The following is a 20,995-nucleotide window of genomic DNA, read 5'->3' on the forward strand; positions in this document are numbered from 1 at the left end:
AGAGTTTGTTTGGGTATGTTTTAAGCCTAAAAGAATGTGGTAGGATTTTTGCATTTTTATTGGACTAGTTTAGGTTATTCATGGATCTAAGCTTTTAATTCCTTTCATTCTAGGCCCAATATGGCCCAAAATATTGAAATAAGTAAATGTGGTTCCAATTAGAGCCCATTTAAGGGTCCTAAGCTCATGATAGTCAAATTGGAAGCTTATTGGTCCATTTAGGTCCAGTAAGGAAGTCCTAGTCCAAAATGGACCTAATCAAGAACTTCTAGGGTTTCCAATTGCTTGATGTAGTGAATTGGGGTTTAGTTTTCCATTGAGTAAGCATCATACATGCTCTTGAGTTTTTGAATTTAACATTTACTTGAGTATAGTGATTACAAGACACAAAATTTCTAGTTGTGACATCATCCCCCCGTTAGAGGGAATTTCGTCCTGAAATTCTGTTTGAAAGCTAGATTTGAGAATGCTAGAATAGGTGAGGGTACTTTTGCTTCATTTGGTCTTCGCGTTCCCATGTGAATTCTGGCCCACTCTTTGCGTTCCACCGTACTTTCACCTCCCTGTCCATGATTTCAATTGGTTCCTCAACGAACAGGAGATTCTCATTGATTTCGATTTCGTCAAGAGGAATGACGAGTGTTTCATCTGATAGACACTTCTTCAGATTAGAACATGAAACACGGGGTGTACACCGTTTAGCTCTGCGGGTAGTTGCAGTCTGTATGCTACTGGACCAATTCGGGCGATGATTTCGAAAGGTCCAATGTATCGTGGATTTAGTTTTCCCCGCTTCCCAAAACGAATAACTCCTTTCCAGGGCGAGACTTTTAACAGTACTCGATCACCGACCTGAAATTCTAAGGGCTTTCGCCGCTTATCAGCGTAGCTCTTTTGTCGGTCACGCGATGCTTGCAATCGAGCTCTGATTTGAACGATCTTTTCCGTGGTTTCACGGATGATCTCCGGTCCCGTTAGTGCTTTGTCCGATGTATGTGTTTTTGCTAGCTGGGTGTCACCTACTTCAGCCCAACATAACGGTGATCTACATTTACGCCCGTACAGTGCTTCGAAAGGAGCCACCTTGATGCTCGAATGGTAACTATTGTTGTATGAGAACTCGATTAAGGGTAGGTGGGTATCCCAAGACTTTCCAAAGTCTATCACGCATGCGCGGAGCATATCTTCGAGCGTTTGGATGGTTCGCTCGCTTTGACCATCCGTTTGTGGATGATAAGCGGTGCTCATGTCGAGGTTTGTTCCCATCGCCTTATGGAGTGATTGCCAAAATCGTGACGTGAACCTACTGTCCCTATCCGAGATGATAGATGTTGGTATTCCGTGGAGTCTCACGATCTCTCGAATGTATAAACGCGTCAATCTCTCCATCTTGTAAGATTCTTTAATTGGCAGGAAATGGGCAGATTTCGTCAGTCGGTTGATTATTACCCATATGGTGTCTAATCCATCCGATGTTTTGGGTAGCTTGGTCACGAAATCCATAGAAATCCCCTCCCATTTCCACTCAGGGATTGCCGGTTGCTGTAACAATCCTGAGGGTTTCTGGTATTCCACCTTTACTTTGGCGCACGTAAGGCACTTACTGACGTAGGTCGCGATTTCCGCCTTCATGTTAGGCCACCAATAGTGTTGTTTAATATCCAAATACATCTTATCGGAACCGGGATGAATGGAGTATCGCGTCTTGTGGGCTTCCTTCATGAAAACATCTCTAAACCCTCCAAGTTTAGGGACCCAAATACGGTTCATGAAATAGTATACTCCATTCTCCTTTGCCTCCAGGTTCTTTTCCATTCCGCGCAATACTGCGCTTGCTCTATTTTCCGTCTTCATGGCCTCTGACTGGACTACTGCAATTTGAGTGGCCAGGTGAGATTGAATGGTTATCGAGAGAGTTTTCGTACAACGATTAGAGTACTCCTTCCGACTCAATGCATCAGCTACCACGTTGGCCTTGCCTAGGTGGTACTTAATCTCACACTCATAATCGTTTAGCAATTCAACCCATCTTCGTTGCCTCATGTTCAACTCCTTTTGGTTCAAGATGTGTTGGAGACTCTTGTGATCCGTGAAGATGGTGCACTTTGTACCGTAAAGGTAATGCCTCCAAATCTTTAGGGCAAAGACTACAGCTCCCAACTCTAGGTCATGGGTCGTATAGTTTACTTCATGCGTCTTTAGTTGGCGGGATGCGTAGGCTATCACTCTCCCACGTTGCATGAGAACGCAACCTAAGCCCTGATTTGACGCGTCGCAGTAGACTACAAAATCTTCCGTTCCTTCAGGCAGAGATAGTACAGGTGCGCTACAGAGAGCTTGTTTCAAGGTTCGAAACGCAATCTCTTGTTTGTCTGTCCATTTGAATGGTACGCCCTTTTGCGTAAGCGAGGTAAGTGGCTTGGCGATCTTAGAGAAGTTTTGAATGAATCTCCTTTAGTAGCCTGCTAAACCCAAGAATTGATGAATTTCTGTGGGCGTTGTCGGGATTGCCCATCCTTCTACAGCTTTGACCTTAGAGGGATCCACATGGATTCCATCTTGGCTGACTACATGACCTAGGAAGTTCACACTCTGCAGCCAGAACTCGCACTTGGAGAGTTTGGCATAAAGCTTTTCTGATCGCAGAGTTTCTAAGACTTGTCGAAGATGTTGGCCATGCTCTTCCTTGCTTCGAGAATAGACGAGGATGTCATCGATAAAAACAATGACAAAGTTGTCGAGGAACGGTCGGCAGATTCGATTCATTAGGTCCATAAATGCGGCAGGGGCATTCGTTATACCGAAGGGCATTACGACAAATTCATAATGTCCGTAGCGAGTTCGGAAAGCGGTTTTTGGAATATCCTCTTCCCGGACTTTGAGTTGGTGGTATCCGGACCGTAGATCTATTTTAGAAAAATAACTAGCTCCTTGGAGCTGGTCAAATAGGTCATCGATTCGTGGGAGTGGGTAGCGGTTCTTGATTGTGAGTTTATTTAACTCTTTGTAATCGATGCACATTCTAAAAGATCCGTCCTTCTTTTTGACAAAGAGCACCGGAGCTCCCCATGGCGAGTAACTAGGTCGAATAAATCCCTTGTCCAAAAGTTCGCTGAGTTGGCTGGATAATTCCTGCATCTCGGCAGGAGCTAGCCGGTAGGGTGATTTAGCGAGAGGAGTTGCTCCTGGAATGAGGTCGATTCGAAACTCAACCTGTCTCTCTGGGGGTACTCCCGGAAGATCTTCAGGAAACACGTCCGGAAATTCACACGCTACGGGAATGTCTCGAACGTTAATCTCCTCCTTGGTTTTATCCACCACGTGAGTCAGGAACGCCAGATTGTTCCTTCGTAGATATTTTTGTGCCTTGATGCACGAAATGAGGCGAAGGTTCATGCTAGATTTGTCTCCGTAGATTACTAGGGTTTCATGATTTGGAAGACGAAGACGAACGGCCTTCTCGTGGCACATAATTTCAGCATGGTGGGGGCTTAACCAGTCCATGCCGATGATCACATCGAAACTCCTAACTGACACTGGCATTAGATCTATTCGAAAGACGTGTTGATTAAGGGTTAGGGTACATCCGGTGTAGATTTCCCCAGTGGATTCGGTTTTCCCATTGGCCATTTCCACCGTATAGGTTTCATTTAGCTTTTGGGGCAGTTGTTTTAATAAATGCTTAAACTTATTGCTTACGAAACTTCGCTCCGCTCCGGTGTCAAATAAGATGCATGCATAAGTGTGGTTTAAGGGAAACGTACCGGTAACAACAGAGGGGTCTTGAATAGCCTCACCCTGACCCATGGTTAACATCCTTCCTGTTCCTCCATTTCTTAAATTGTTGTTGTTAGGACAGTCTCGGCGGATGTGTCCAGTCCTCCCACATCCGAAGCAGGTGTGGCTAGGCCCTGCGTTATTGCTGCCGGCATTGATGTTGTTGTTGCTGCGATGGTTGTTGTTGTTGGTTCCCTGATTTTGGTTCTGGGGAGGGTAAGTCTTGCAGTACTTTGTAGTGTGTCCCCTTCGGTTGCAACTGGTACATTGAAAATCCTTGCATTCTCCATTGTGATGGAAACCGCACTTGTTGCATTTGGGAAGATTACCGGAATAAGGTCTGGAAGCATTTGAAGTGGCTGAGGTTGGAGCATGTGGTGCGGCTGGAACCGGTGCGGTAACAGCATTAACCGCCACTGTCTGCTGCTTCTTGGAGGTGTCGGGACCCTGGCGCCCCTTCCTCTTATTGTTCTTTCCCCTCTTGCCATCACCTTCCTTCATCTTCTCAGCCTCCACTCGCTTCTCTCCCTTCTTGTTGTTATGGTCATACAGCTTCTTTGCCAATCTTTTCGCACTATCAAATGTTTCGGGGTTTGCAGCTATCACATTCCCTTGAATTGGTATTGTTAGTCCCCAGATGAATCGCTCAATCTTCTTTCCTTCCGAGGTGATCATACCCGGGCACAACAGACATAGTTCGCTAAATCTCGATATGTAGGCATCGATATTCGCATTCTGCATAGTGAGGTTCCATAGCTCTTGCTCCATCTTCTGTATTTCGCCTCGTGGGCAGCACTCAGCCATTAACATTTCTTTCATCTCTGCCCACGGCATAGAGTTGGCTACAGGGAGCGTCATGGATTCTACATGTCCGTTCCACCAGGTGAGCGCTTGATCCACAAAAGTGCAGGCTGCGAACTTCACCTTCATGTGCTCAGGGCAGTCGCATATCTCGAATACCGACTCCACCTTTTCGATCCATCGCTTCAGAGTGATCACCCCTCCAGTGCCATTAAAAGTTCGTGGTTTGGCGTTTGTGAAGTCCTTGTAGGTACATGTCTTGGTGGGTCCTTGATTCATTCCGTTGTTCGAACTTCCGGCTCCTTGCCCATTGACTCCTCCATTGTTCCCTTGATGAATTTGCGCAATCGCTGCAGTGACTGCTGCAGATACAGCTTCCTGGAACGCGGCTGAGTCAACTTCAGGTGGGGTTGGTCCTGGGTTTCCGCGAGTAGGTCGGGGAGGCATCTTTCTGTCACAAAACGGAAAGATGTTGAGGGTATGTTGTTTCTGTGAGGTCGTGATCCTACTGACTAGGTGCTTGGTACGAACTTAAACACTACTACCATTGACCAATCAATCATAATTTCTCAACACATAGCAATTTGTGATATCGTAACAAAACACATAAAAATTTATTAATATTATCCGCATTTGATACATGAAAATTTTGCTCGTAAGAGCATACATGAGTGATACTAGTTCGACAGCATAACGGCTCCATGAGTAGTGTAGTCACTTAAAAATAGAGTCGGAGTACATAGCATATTTCCTAACGACCTACTAAGATAAGTCTATCCCTAACCACGATGAGCTGCGTCCTACTATAACGGTGAAATCATATGCCGAAGTGCTGAGCCAACAGCTGAGCCATCTCAGTCATGTCTACAATGACCTCATCCCTCTCATGCTCTGCTTGCACGGCACGTGCTTCCATGGCGAACAGTTGTTGCTGCAAGTCGGCAATCTCGGCTTCTGGGGAGCGATTCTCCCTCGCGGGATTCACTGGTGGGACGTGGTGATCCTGTTGCACTTCGCTAACAGGAGATGCGACGTGATCTATGTCCGGGGCCTGATCCTCCTCCATGTCATCGTCGGTCTCCTCGAACTCGTAGTCGGTGTCCATGTACTCGTCAGGTTCAACGCCGTGGACTCCCTCCTGATTCCCCTCTGGTTCGTCTTCGAGTATCCCGTGTGCCCCTAGGGCTTGGTGAAACTGAATGCCCTGATGCTCTCCCTCCATGAAGACTGGGAGAAAGTATACGAATAAGCTATCACTTTCCTATGACTCTACCGCTATTGCACAAGCTAAACAGGCGTTCTCTTTTCGGTATTCCCTAGCTATCCTGATCTCATCAGGACATGTGTTAGTTATACTTTGGAGAGAGTGTATTTGATCAGGCTACATCCACTCCTTGGTACCACTAAGAACAGTCCTGAATTTAACCGAGACACTAGTATTATTTTTGTTTGGTTCGGCGTTATGTTCCTATTCCTAATGCAAGCAAGGGTGTTTTATTTACTTGTTTTGTTCAGAGTTATGTTAGTCCCTCTTTTTGGTTTATAGTTGCATATCAATGTGTGGCTAGATATGCTAGTTCACTATAAACAAAGCTCTGACACCAACCTGTCACACCCCCGAACCAGACGGCGGAAACGTCCGGGGGCTGTTGTGACTCAATTGAATACCATCACAATGAATATAAATGAAACATAACATTATACATCACCAATCATTGGAATGATACAACTGGTAGCGTTTACATCCATTACATTGTTTCAAAATATTACATTCCAAAATACATGGTTCATTGTTACTTAAACAACCGCAAAACAATCATAGAGTACAGTCCTTTCTTCACTTATCTGTTACCTGAGAATACAAGTATTTTGAAAAACGTCAACATGTGAAATGTTGGTGAGTTCATAAGTAATGTTTGAAATCCAATGTTTGTAATGTTTTGAAAAACCACCAGAAAATCCGATATTTTCTGAAAATAGAATAGCGTAAAAATATGTGAAGATCCGTGAGTATGCTTGTTTGAATTCTATAGATGTAAGCGTAAGAGTTGTGAAATTCGACATGTAGTTCATAAGTGTACTTGTTGAAAACCCTAGGAAAACCCGACGTTTTCCTATCACTTTGCTTTACTTAGTTTGTGTACTGTTATTTCGTTACGTTAGAGGTGTTCGTTGAGCTCCGGAGGCATTGAGTATACAGAGGGTGGTGAATTGTTGTAACGTACGTTAATGAAAACGTCCAGTTGACAACCGTGCTAGCGATCCCTTAGGTGTCACTCGCAGTTATTCACGCAACTCAATCCTCCAGGACTTGTGTAGTCCCACGACCGAGGAGAAAAAGTGAAGGTACGTAACCCTCGGTATTTCCCTACGTCGTTCAAGACCATTGCAATTGCGAAGGGCCCGGAGCCCAACCCGCAATCGTGAGTTCCCGACTTTACTAGCAGCACTGAAGGACCCTTGGGGACCAGCAGCATGTTTGCCATTGAAAGTCCTTTTACACGCGGTCGAGTCGTATTAGACCCAACTACATGTAAGCAAGTGTCCTTTGGGCCTAAAGATCATGTCATCGGGCTAGCTAGGCTCGACAAGCATGATTTGCAACTTTTGGGCCTAAGGAGTGTACGTCGACATATTGAGTAATTCCACGAGAGTAAAGAGTTCCAAGAGTTCCAGTATAATATGAATTAGGATTCTCTTATTGGGCCTAATGGACCAATAAACTTTCAACTTGAGTATTTTGGGCCTAAGAACCATAATTGGGCTCTAATTGGACCCATATTCATAAGATTTTAGCATTTTGAGCCATGTGAGCCTAGAATGATGCATCTTATCTCTAAGGGCCTTGTTGGGCCATAAATGATTTCATTTGCCCAAATGGGTCGTAAATCCTTTTGATTGGGCTTCATTGGGCCGATAACTTTAATAAGGGCCCAATGGGTCGAAAACTATATTTAGGCTTCTTAAAATTTCGAATAAAACCTAAAATGGGCCCAAATCACTTCATCCTCATCTCTCTTAGCCCAAATCTTAGCCCAATAGAAATATATACATATATGTGTAAAAAAAAAGAGAAGAAGAATTATGTGCACTTGACACCTTATGTTTGCATGGTGGATTTCCATACAAACATCACTTTAATTCCTCTCTCTTTATCTCCTCTTCTTCTCACGGCCGAACCATCCTCCCTCACCATCTTAATTTCTTTCAAAAAACTCTCAATAAATCCCTCAAGAACTCCTCCTTCCTTCTCTAAATTTTCTAGACTTTAGGGTGTGTTTTAAGAGGGTTTTCATCAAAGTTCATCACTCTTGGTATGTCCTTGCTTAAATCTATGGTTTAAATTCAATATTTCATTAAAAATCTCTTCTTAACCCATATCATTTCATGATTCATACTCTTTAATTCATAGAGTTCAAAAACTATCTCAAAGAGCTTGCTAAAGCCGAGATCTCCTCACTTCTTCATCAAAAACTGAATCCAAACCTCAAGGTGAGTTCATACCCCCTTGTTTTCGGTTTTTAACATGTTTTGGGGGAGAGTACAAGTTACATATGTGGTAGATCCATGTATTTATGCATGTTATGTGTGTTTTACTTAATTTAAGTGGTGATTTTGTGATGAAACACTATAGATCTCGAAAATTCTAACCAAAAGTTATGATATTTGTAAACTATAACACTTCATAAAACTTACTATAAAGATTAACGTGTTAAACATGTGAAGATTTATAAGAAACTAAACAAAATCTTAAAGATGGGCCATTTTTTACAAATAAACAAAAAAATGAGACCTTCTTGACATTTACGTTTTTTGCAAGGGTCAATAGAGTCATTTTATTTTAAAAAGTGGGTCTTTATGATATTTGTGACACATAAGGGGCAAAAAGTGAAATTTTCGCATAATGGGCCATATTATGGGCCTTTACAGTTTCTTGGGCCTAATTTGCAAAAATCTAAATTTTGTTGGGCTAAAATGTCATTTAATACAAAATTTAAGCCAAAAATGAAAACTTACGGTTTTATGGGCTGAGAATGACACTTTATTTAAATTTGGGCTTAAAATGTTAATTACATAAAAATTTGGGCCGGAAATGTCATTTTTATCAAATAAGGGATGAAAATGTATATTTTTACAAAAATGGACCGAAAACATCAATATATATTCTTGGGCCGAATTTGTCAATTAGGAGAGAATTGGGCCGAAAATGTAAATTTCATGACTTAATGGGCAAAAAAAAGTATTTTAACCAAAATGGGCTAAAAGTGTTGCTTTAATTAAAATAAGCCCATAAATGTATATTTTAGGTTTTTAAGGGACCTAAAGTGTCAATTTTGCTAAGAATAAGCCTAAATTGTAAAGTTACGGTTTAATGAGACAAAAATGACATTATTACAAAATGTGGGCCTAATATATTCATTACATGTTTATTTGGGCCTTAGTGGCCATTTACATGTTTTTGGGCCAAAGTTATTCATTACATGTTTATTTGGGCCTCAGTGGCCCATCTACATACTTTTTTGGACAAAAAATATACAATACATATTTATTGGGTCTTAGTGGCCTATGTACATGCTTATTGGGCCTAAACTATGCATTACATATTTATTGGACCTTAGTGGTCCTTCTACATGTCTGTTAGGCCTCGTTTATTCATATACATACTCATTGGGTTCTTCAATCATAAAACATACAAGTATCTGTTACATAACATAATACAATATTCGCGTAAACTCAATCAAGGATGCTAGTGAGACATGTCGGTTGACACCTCTAGAGTGTATGATCGTAGCATGTAGTTATAACCAGAGTCTCCTGGAGGGAGAGCAGGAGTTTGTGTATAGATCTATACGGGATGACACCCCACACCCGAGCTATTCGCTACGGTTAGACTAGACCAGTCCAGGGTGAAAAACCTTACCTTAATCAAATCGGCGCCTAAAAACGCCACGATAGGCGAACTCGTCATAATCAAGTATGGTTATAATGACTCACATAGAGATCCACCCCAACATAATTTTATGGAACTCCTATAAAATATTGTTGATACGAAAACATACGTGTACTGATATTCGGTCTTAGGGTTGACATCACAACATTTTTTTTATAAACAGAAAATATAGTATTTTCTGGGAAAAATACACTGCTAAACAATACATTCTATTTACAATGGAAAATACAAGGTCTTTACTGGGTTACATTTTTATATACATTCCAAAAAAACAAAAAACACACATGCATTAATACTTGATTTGTCACATCACATTCAATCCGTTTTTCAGAAAATATCGAATTTTCTGGTGTTTTACTAGCCATGCAAAAACTTTTATTCAAATATGCTTATGAACTCACCAACATTATATATGTTGACATTTTCAAAATAACTTGTATTCTTAGGGAATCGTTAAGCGGAAAGGTCATTAGGGAATGTGGAATTTATTGTATTTTTGTTATCATCATACATTGAACTTTCTTTTTGGCATGTAACTTATGATATTATATTTGATGTAAACAATGTTGGTTGTATTTTGATATGTATGATGATGGTGTTGTCTTGTTTCAATTATATACATTGCGATGATATTAGAAGATGAAGTCACGCACAAGTCCCCGGACGTTTCCGCCGTCTGGTTTGGGGGTGTGACAAACTTCATGTGCATTATCTTGGGCATACGATCCAAAACGAACTAATACTTCTGATAGCTCAAGAAATTAAAAAAGAACTTATCAAGAAGATAAAGGAAGCAAAGTACTACTCAATCATACTCGATTGTACTCCTGACTCAAGTCACCAAGAACAGATGACTATAGTTGTGAGGTATTTAAAGTTATCATATAATTATGTTACTGTAGAGGAGTCCTTTTTAGGTTTTTTTGAATGTTGATGATACCACCGGAAAAGGAGTATTTTATATTACACTTGAGGAGTTAAAGTCTTTTGGTCTTGAAATTGATGATATGCGTGGTCAAGGCTATGATAATGGAGCAAACATGAAAGGAAAGCACCAAGGAGTGCAAAAGAGATTTTGAGATCTAAATCCTAGAGCATTTTACACTCCTTGTGGTTTCCATTCTCTTAATCTAACATTATGTGATATGGGTAACAAGTGCGTTAAAGGAAAGAACTATTTTGGACTCATCCAACGTATTTATACTATCTTTGCGAATTCTACTAAGAGGTGGGAAATTTTTAAAGATAATGTTCAAGCTTCGAGTCTTAAGTCATTGTGTCAAACTCATTAATAAACTCGGGTTGAGAGTGTAAAGGTTATTACACTGCAACTTGTTGATGTACGAGAAGCTTTACTTGAAGTTTGAGAAAAGGGTAATGATGCTGCAGTTGCAAGTGAAGCAACTTCATTGGTAGAAAAAGAACTTGGTGACTTTGAATTTTTTGGTATCAACAATTATCTAGTATCAAGTATTAAACCATGTGAATACTGTGAGTAAAAAGTCACAGTCAAAGGATATGCATGTTGATAATGATATTAAAGAAATAAACAAATTGATTGAGTATTTCAAAGATTATAGAGAAACTGGTTTTTCTAAAGCGATTATTAAAGCTAAGGAGATTGCTATTGAATTGGGTATTGATCCAATATTATACAAAATCATTTGATTCAAAGGGAAAGAAGGTTTGATGAGAGTTCAAGTAGCGAAGAAGTTTCATTTACAGCCGAAGAGAATTTCAGAGTCAATTATTTCTTATACATTGTTGATCAAGCCAGATTTTCTCTTAAGACAAGATTTGAACAATTTAAAGAGTATGGCAAATTATTTGGTTTTTTATTTCCACATAATTTGAAGGGAATGGAAGATAAAGATCTTAAGTCGTCTTGTCATCATCTTGAAAAAGCAATCAAGTTTGAAGAAAGATCGGATATTGATGCTAAGGAACTTTATATAGAATTGAAATTATTTGAGGCATTGGACACCAATTAATTTAGCAACCCTATAGATGTTTTGAAGTTTTTGAAAGAAATTGACTATTTCCCAAAAGCAAGCATTGCATATAGAATATTGTTGACTATTACAGTTACAGTGGCATCTGTAGAAAGGATTTTTTCGAAAGTGAAGTTGTTGAAATCTTACTTATGATAAAAAATGAACCAACAAAGACTTAGCGGTTTGTCCATGATATCTATCGATAATGACATCTTGGAGAATATAGAGGATGATGAGTTGATAAACCAATTTGCTATCAAGAATGCTAGGAGAGCTTCACGTATCGTCAGTTAGCTGTTACACTATGTAATTACTCATTAAAATACTATGTTTTTGCTTTGTTTATTGCTATAAAGTTTATAGTCGTTTTTAAAAAATAGTTTATTTATTCTTAGTCGTTACACGTTAGGGCTTAGGAACTTTTTTTACAGTTCGTCCTGGGAATTTAAATCCTCAGAATCAGCCCTGATGGGAATGATTCTATTTTGATGTTTTTTTATTATTCGTGTAGGTGTGATGTAACACCCTGTTCGGGATCATTCGGTGATTCAGGGTTGTAGGCTGGAATTCGATTATGTAAAGGCTTTGGGCCTTAAGGAGGCTATGTTTAGACCTTTGGAAATGAGGTAATGATGGTTATGAGATCTAAACATTTGAATTGTGTTTTGTAGTTAAAAGGTAAAACGGGGAAAGTCATAGGCCAAGTTCTTGCATGAAATATGGATTTTTGATCGAGAAGTTTTTAGTCCAAGATATTTAGATAATACTGTAGAGATCTTCAATACCCTTCCGTAGATATAAAGATCTTCAAAAACGGAATTGGAACGAAGAAGTTATGACAATTTGAAGTTAGGGCGGTTTTTGGTTGAGCCAAGTACGTTGGGCATAATAGGGCGTCCCTAATACGTTGAACGTAAATTAATTATGTTTGGCATATACGATCATATCCTAAACCCTGTTTTCGTGGTTTGAGCCCTATTTAAGCTTCTTAACTCCCCCAAACCCATTCCATTCTCAACCTCCACCTCTCCAACACCCTCTCTTGTAACCCTAACCCTAGATTGAGCCTTGTGAATAAAAACAAAGTGTTTTTAAGTGCTTTGGAGTGTTCTTGGTGCACCTTGGAGAAGAAGGAACTCATTGAAAAAGTATTGGTTGCATTGGAGCTTATAGATCCATACTTTGTTCACCTTGATCTTTATTCTAGAGGTCTAAAGTTTGAATCTTGATGATGAAATTGTTAGATTTAGCTAGTTTTGGGTGTTATGAGCTTTTAGTCACTTTAAGTGCATAAAGTTTAAATCTTGAAAGTTTATGACCTTGTTAAGGATAAAGTTGGAAACTGTATCCATCTAAACATCATTTTGATTCAAATATGAAGGTTGAAGACTTGTACTTAATGGATTCAGTTGAAAAGGTAGCACTTTTGGGCCCCTTTGAGACTTAAAGATTAGATCTTGTTTTTTGAGACCTTTCTAATGGATAAAGTTGGAAACTTTATCCAATATGGAGCTATCAAAACCCATAAAAATGTGATCTTGGCCCTTCTATCTCTTCCATACAAGAGTTGTGTTGTCTTATTGGTTTAGAACTTAGGATTTTGGATATTAAGCACTTTATAGACATGTAAGGTCATAAAGTTGGAAACTTGATGACTTAAGACATCATTTTGGGCTTGGAGCTAAGTTTTGAACGTAAGGGCTTAATGGAATAAGCTCTTAATGGATTTTTTGGACTGAGTTGCATATGTTGGGCTTAGGTAGTACGCTATACGTACGCGATCAGCACCCCACTTTTGGTCAACAACAGAGTACACTGGGTGTACTCCGCTAAGAAGAAATATTGACTTTTGGACCTTGATCGTTGACTTTGACTTTGACTAGGTTTGACCAAGTTTGACTTAAGGGCATTTTGGGTAATTTGATTTATAGTTTGAGATTTGGGCCCCTGTTAATTGTATAAGTGACTGGTAGAGATAGCTTTTAGAGTAGTGATCGGTGCAACTATTCTTTTAGACAGTGAGGTGAGTTTTCTCACTATATCTATGGGTCGAGGGCACCAACGCCGACCCATTACTTGTTATGTGGAATGCTAATTGTCTCTGTGATGCTTGCATGAAAGACCAGTATCTGGCCCCTGACATTTGCATGAAAGACCAGGATCTGGCCCCTAGCGCTTGCATGAAAGACCAATATTTGGCCCCTGGTAATTGTATGAAAGACTAGGATATGGCCTGTGACACTTGTATGTAAGATAGAGATTTGGCCTCAACATTACAAGGAAATACCATCAACTTTATTTTGCAGAATTTTGCTACAAAAAGTCTGAAAATAAAACACATAGTAGCTAAAGAATCTCACGAAACCAATGTATCATTTATTAATGTTGTAAAACTCATCGATTTGGCATATTACTTGGTCAAGTATGCCCTATTTGGCCCCTTACCGAGTGAGTTATAGAATCTGCATAATCTCCGATCGACCCTTTACTGAAAGAGCAGTGTTGTAAAACTCGGCCAACTCGGTGATTAATATGAATAATATACTTAATGATTTATTATTTAATACACTAATAATTTATTTTTTTAATTAGAAAAATGTAGTTCAATGCATATCGATTGAAAGCAAACGGGCAACTAGTTGCGCCGCTAACACACATACATATGATTATATATATATATATATATATATATATATATATATATATATATATATATATATATATATATATATTAAATTTTCAGTAATTATTTACGAAGTGAGACCATTGTGTATTTTTTAGTTTTTGTGTATTCAAATGTATCTAATTTTATTATATATTTTAATCAACTTATGATTTTAACTTATGATTTTGATATATATATAATTTCTAAAAAAATTCTACATGAATTAACGAATCCGAGTACTTGCTACTCGATAGTCGACCGAATAGGTACCGAGTAGCGAGTTCTACAACCTTGTCATTTATAATAACACTCATAAAAGGAGTTAGTTCATGAAATGCCTTATGTGTTAAGCCTTTATAGAAGACAATACATGCTATCATTCGATTGGTTCTCATGTGTTATATCGAAATTTGTCCATCATGAACAAAAAACTTTATTATAATAAACCTAATTCAAGTGACCAAACATTAACAAAGTAAAAAAATGTTAAAATAAAAAAAAAACATAAATTACTAGATTAAAAACAAGTCAAAACATCAATTATATGAAGTCAACCACATATAAATGAGTGTCAAACAAGGAACCGGAAAAATAAAGTTTTTAGTAGTTTGATGCTAGAAAAAAGGAACAATCAATAGTGTAATTCAACAAGTGTAATGCGTTAATTAAACTGAAAAATACCAAAAAGATATTTCGAATGAATTCTAAAAAACTTCTCGAAATCGTTGTTGCGTGCATCCAAAGAAGAGATTTTATATAAATTTAACATAAGAGGAAAGCCCACTCGGACAAGTAACACTCTGTTTGGCATTTTCATCAAATTTTGTTGTCTTTGTCAATTGTGCTCCAATATTCATGAAAGTTAAATGCAACACCATCTCCCTTGCCCCCCCCCCCCCCCCCCACACCAAAAAAAGCATCCTAAGCATGATCTAATTTTCAAATGCCCTGAAAATCAATCAAAAGATTCCAACAATTCACAAATAAATTCTTGAAAATGTCAAAATTCATGAAGAATATTTGCATTCCCACAAGGATATCACATCCGAGTTTCTTATCATAACCACGTTGTTGTTTCTCGAGCTATTAGAATAGGAGGAAGCCATTTTGCGGATGATATGCACACACACACAGACACACACACACACACACATATATATATATATATATATATATATATATATATATTACATCATATCTTAATACTTTTAGCTATAATTATGCTTATTATAGAACAAAAGGTACTTAATCTATTATATGTTGTTATGTAGCGTGAAAGACTTGCTCAGAAGCAGTATGGAAGCTGGAAGCAGGAAAATGCGAGCTTAGGCAAGTCGAAGATACAAAAAGAATGTTGCTGGACAACTTTACCACTTGTCAGCATTTTAGCCATATCTCATGACTCGTAACTCTGATTAACGTGATTCAAAATGATCTGAAAACTAGACATAGTTTCGAACAACTTTCATGTTTTGAGAAAATGTTGAATCTCGATAACCACAACATGGTGAATGGAATCTTCTCATTTCTTGATGCTGACTTGGAGAATAGGGGATAAACTCAAGAACCACGACGTGCTGCCATTACCACGAAGTGGTGTCTAGATTTTAGGCAAGTACATATATCCGAACATTATGACAAATTGAGAGACTTGGTGGTGACTTTCTGGAGAAGTATTGCGACAAAAACCCTCTGGAAAACCCTTAGAAGAGGAGGAAACAATTGGAGCTCAAGAGTTGAACCGATCTAGAGGAAAACATCATCAATTCATTCGGTTTGATCATGTTTAGCTTTATTCCAGTTGAGTTTTTCTATTTGATTACTGCCATGAGTAGCTAATTTAGTAGAGTTTTGTTTAGTTAGGTGAAACTCTAATAACTATGGTAAGTTTATTAGTTTATGGATTTATGAAAGTTGGTTTGGAGATTGTGATTGATTAACTTACCTAGCATGTTAAAGTGTTTATCTTTGTAACTTTAATTCAAGTTAAGTGTAGCTTAGTGACCATTAAATTAGATGAACTTGTTTACCTAGTGATTTAGTGACCATTAAATTGCTAGAGCTAGGATTGACCACATCATAGTTAAGTGATAAAAGTAACAATTTAGCTGTGTTGGAGAACATAATTGTGACCATAATTTTGTTTAACAAATCTTACACAGCCCAATTATAATTAATAACTAATTATGTGTTTGCTTGTGAAGGACCTTATAAGGTAGTACATGAATTGGTAAAAATATTAGGACCAAATCATTAATTACATAATAATTGGTAACCAACTTAATTAATCCATAGATAATAACTAACCATAGGAAAAAGGTGGATTCAAAACTAAACGAAAGTGTTTTTATTATCTTGATTACATTCGTTTTTAGTTAAGAGTTTGTTTTAAGTTAATCTGAACTTGCAAAATCAGATAAAACCCCCCATTTTAGTTAATTGTTTTTAGATTAATTTTTAGTAGTTTAATTATTAGCTAAATATCTTCCCTATGTTTGATACCGAACTTACTTTACTATACTATATACTATGTACAATGTATATAGGTGCATTAGTAGATAAGTAGCTAGATTTATAAATTCAAAGTTAGATATGTGTAATTTGCACCGCATCAAGTTGTTGGCATCGTTTCCGGTGAACGACTTATTTGATTTTTAGTTTAATTGCTTTAAGTTATTCAATCCTTTTTGTGGGGTAAAAACCGCAAAAAGTTAATTTTTCTGCATTTATTTTTCTGTCTGATCAGCAACTACGTCATGGGTATCTTGGCCACATCGTGGTCATGTTATAGTCATTTTTTAGTTTAATTATTTTTTGTTTGTTTTACGTGTTTTTTTTAAGTTTTGTTTTAGCAGAAAATGGGGGACATCATGACCATGACAATGGAAGAGTACAAGCAGCATATGAGGAACGGAAATAGATGGGGTCTTGATCCATTAAAAATCCTAACCACGACAAAGTTTGAACTACCAGGACATATTCTTGGCATGCTAAAAGTGATACATTTTTAAGGGAAGGATCACGGGGATGCCTACGAGCACATATAAGAGGTGGTTGAGGTTTCAAATTGTTTTAATGCTCCAAACATAAGTAAATATGCGGTGATGCTTTGACTTTTACCGGTCACATTGAAGGGTGAAGCAAAATAATGATTAAAATCACTTCCCTTTGGAGCAATCACGACATGGGCTGATTTTAAGATTGAGTTCACAAACCAGTTTACCGCTCCTTCAAAAGTGGCAAAGCTTAAAAGAAACAAACACAATTTTCAACAATTAGAAGGGGAGTCGTTATATGAAGCTTGGGAGCGTTATAAGAGATTGTTATGACATTGCCCTCAACATGACTTCAATGTGCAACAAGAAATCTCTATATTTTATGATGGAGTCAATGTGTGCACTCGCCAACTTCTAGACTCCCAAGGGTCCATGACAAAGAAGGATCCGACAACAAATAAAACTTTAATTGAAGAATTCACCAAGCATTCAAGGGAGTATCACAACCTAAGGGGTGAGGATATCACAAGAAAAAAAGCGAATATAGATGGAGTTTCTGAAGTCTTAATGATGGTAATGACGAAACTTGACACCATGGAAAATAGGCTCATAAAAATGGATGGATCAATTATGGTGGTACATGATAGATATGAATCTTGTAGAGGACCTCACTCTATAAGGGATTGTGAATTGGAATACAAGAGAGCTCAAGACACGAAAAAATATCAACAACTCGAGCATAATCTTTACCAACTAGAATGAGTCCAATCCGAGAAGATAGATGCTCTTGAGTCGATGCTATTCAGATCCATGAAAGCTAGCGAAAAAAGACATGATGCAACACTTAGAGATCAACAAGCATTTATTTTGAGCATACACACACAAGTTGGTCATTTAACAAAACTTGTACAAGAAAAGCTATTAGATCTTCTTTCAAGAAAAGTTTATTCAATCCATATGGCTCAAGACATGGACGCTGATAGAGAAGAAGAAGATGAATTTGTATATATGAAGGACATTGAAGAGGAGTCTAACTAGTCACTCAAAGTAGAAAAGACAAAGAATAAGAGTATCGTGAAGTTTCCCATCCGCCACGATGTGGAGGCAATAGTGCCACGTCGTGGGCAATAAAAAAATTATGATTTTTCTGTTGTTGAGCCGTATCAACCACCTCTTTCTTTCCTATCTTGTGCCAGAGAAAATCTAGTGAAGCAAGGAAACACAATGTTCATGCAACATAAAGAACTTAAAGAGAAACTGGAAAAAGAAGAAAAGCATTTGAAACCTCTAATGTCAACGCCAATGATTTTTGAGGTGTTTGCTTTTACAAGGCCACCAGATCAAGTCACAAAGGTAGTTGAAGAAAAAGAAGAAGAATATGATGAGCCTCATTTTGACAAGAGAAACCCGGAAAGAGATAAGACAAAAGCTAAAGACATGGGAATGAGGAAAGAGCCCAAGCGAAAGCACAAAGAAGATGTCAACCCGACAATGTAAGAAAGATCAAGAAAGGAATTCAACAGACGGGTTGCCTAATAAAGAACAAGACTCAAGATGATGGAGAACGGGGATGTTACACTTCCACCTAACATAACATATAGTGGGAAGGATTCCGACTCACGACTCTTCAAAAAGAAGCGCTTCTCGAGAGGCAACTCGATGTTTTTAGAGTTTGCATTTTATTTTCTTTTTGATTTAGTTTTAGATTTAGTTTTATTTTTTGTTTTAGTTTTATATTACCGTAACCGAATGATGATGTGTTTCTCTAGTTCTTGATCTTATTTTTTAGTGTTGAACGAAAGTGAAGCAGTGAATGAGCTTAATTTGAAGAAGTCGTGCGATTTTCGAAGATCATAATTGAATAACAAGTTTTTGAATAAGTGTGGGGTTCCCATATAGTGAAGAGAAATTTTTTTTGAAGCATATTTACTGAAAAGAAGAGTGAGAATGTTCTTACACACTACAAAGATTCGATGCCCACCTATTTCAATCTTAAAAGATTCTCTGAGAAGACACCACGACGTGGGCATCATCAACACGTCGTGGAAAAAACTATAATCGCGACCGAATCTGACTACACCTCGATGTGGCATCCTTAAACCACGTCATAGAGACATTATTTTGCTTGACCTTCATGACCATTTGCTCGACAACACGACACGGTGTTGCTTTCCAACGTCGCGGTAGCGGTTCAACACATTTTTCAAGAATGGTTCTTTGATTTCATTCGATCCGATACATTTTCATTCACAAGAAGAAGGTCTAGAAGTATTGTTTCCAACATTTATTCGAGAAGTCTAAGATTTCCAAACAAGTCTCTGAGTTTGATCTCGCCACTATTACCCAAGGGGAGTCTGGTCTAATTCTTCCTTTTTAGTTTTATGTTCTTTAATTGTTTTAGTATGCAATGGGGACATTGCATCATTTAAGTGTGGGGTAGGGGGTTGAATTTGATGGGTTTTGAGCATATCTACATTCCTATGTGATCATGCAATCCTAATTGCTATGGATCTAAGTTTTACTCTATTGAACATGCAGATAGAACACCAAATTAATAAACCTAGATCTAGAATACAAGATTCGAAATTCATATAAAATTAGGGTTAGAATATTTGCTCACTTGCTATATTGTAATAACATGAACACCTTTGAAGATCCTTAACTCTTGAGAGCTTAGTGCCCGAAGTGTTGCACCTCTAATGGAGTCACAAACACCCAATGCAAAGGATGAGAAGGAGAGACACGGGAATCGGTCAGGGTTTCAATCTAGAGTGCATGAGCTAGTTTTCTTAGGGTTTAGAGGGTTTATATATGGCTAGGTTGCTTAGTCTTTAAGCTGGACTTGAATAAGGAAACCCTAGTTCCTATCTTAAGTCGAAAGCAACCCATGGACCTCCATAAGATGCCTTAGGAAAAATCTTATAAGCCCAAACTATAAATTTCGTCCACTCCTATCCAAGGAGTTCCTAGGCCCAATTTCACAACTATCAATGATTTGCAAAACAATCCTTCCGCTATTAATCAGTTCCTTTAATACCAAAATTAATATCCAATTAATTTCAGATTAATCGCTAATTAATAATATGATTTCCAAATAATATATTAATCTTATAATATATTAATAAAATCATTTGAGTGCCAATTTATGATATCACATAATAAATTCTACTCTCTCTCCACTAGTCATCATGTCAAGTTGCATGAGTGAAGGCAACCTAAAGGACCATGCTACATATCAAATCAAGTACATACCAATTATAGTTATGGGCTTAGACACCAAATCCAATAAAATTTAGGGAAAAAGCATTCTATTAAAAAAAATTAAAAAATTACTAGGATTTAAAATTAAATCTAGTAATAATTAACAAATTAAATGCTAGTATTGTGTGGGATAATCGAATGAGAGCCCAAATGTTTACCTGAGCCAATATATTTTATAGTGTATTTGTGGCTTCCCATTCTTAGTGAAAATTCGTATGATATGAAAGGTAATCTGGTAGTTTATATGACATAATAAGTTTTGCAGCGTGTACCTGAAATCTATCTAGGAGAACTTATGTAGTCATTGCATTTAGAATAATACCTCTAACCAATAAAGGTTGAAGTTAAGCTCCCTTGCTTAAGCATGTAGGAATTGAGCGAAAAAAGTGAGTTATATATATATATATATATATATATATATATATATATATATAGAGAGAGAGAGAGAGAGAGAGAGAGATTGTAAAAGTTGTTAGAATTTTGGAGCTATAATAGTATGAAGATCAAAAGATCAAAATTCTAAAGAATCAAAAAGTTGAAGATGCCAAAA

At 37.8% G+C, this 20,995-nt stretch overlaps 1 non-coding gene across 1 annotated transcript; it reads right to left on the reverse strand.

Annotated features, from left to right (window-relative positions):
- Positions 1-17,430: 17,430 nt before the first annotated feature.
- LOC145019074 (small nucleolar RNA R71) lies at positions 17,431-17,537 on the reverse strand. Its single transcript, XR_013667394.1, has one exon. It is a non-coding gene; the product is annotated as a small nucleolar RNA R71 (small nucleolar RNA).
- Positions 17,538-20,995: the final 3,458 nt, after the last annotated feature.

Source organism: Lactuca saligna, chromosome 9 (genome assembly GCF_052625555.1).
Source record: "Lactuca saligna cultivar CGN05327 chromosome 9, ASM5262555v1, whole genome shotgun sequence".
Lineage (NCBI taxonomy): Eukaryota > Viridiplantae > Streptophyta > Magnoliopsida > Asterales > Asteraceae > Lactuca > Lactuca saligna.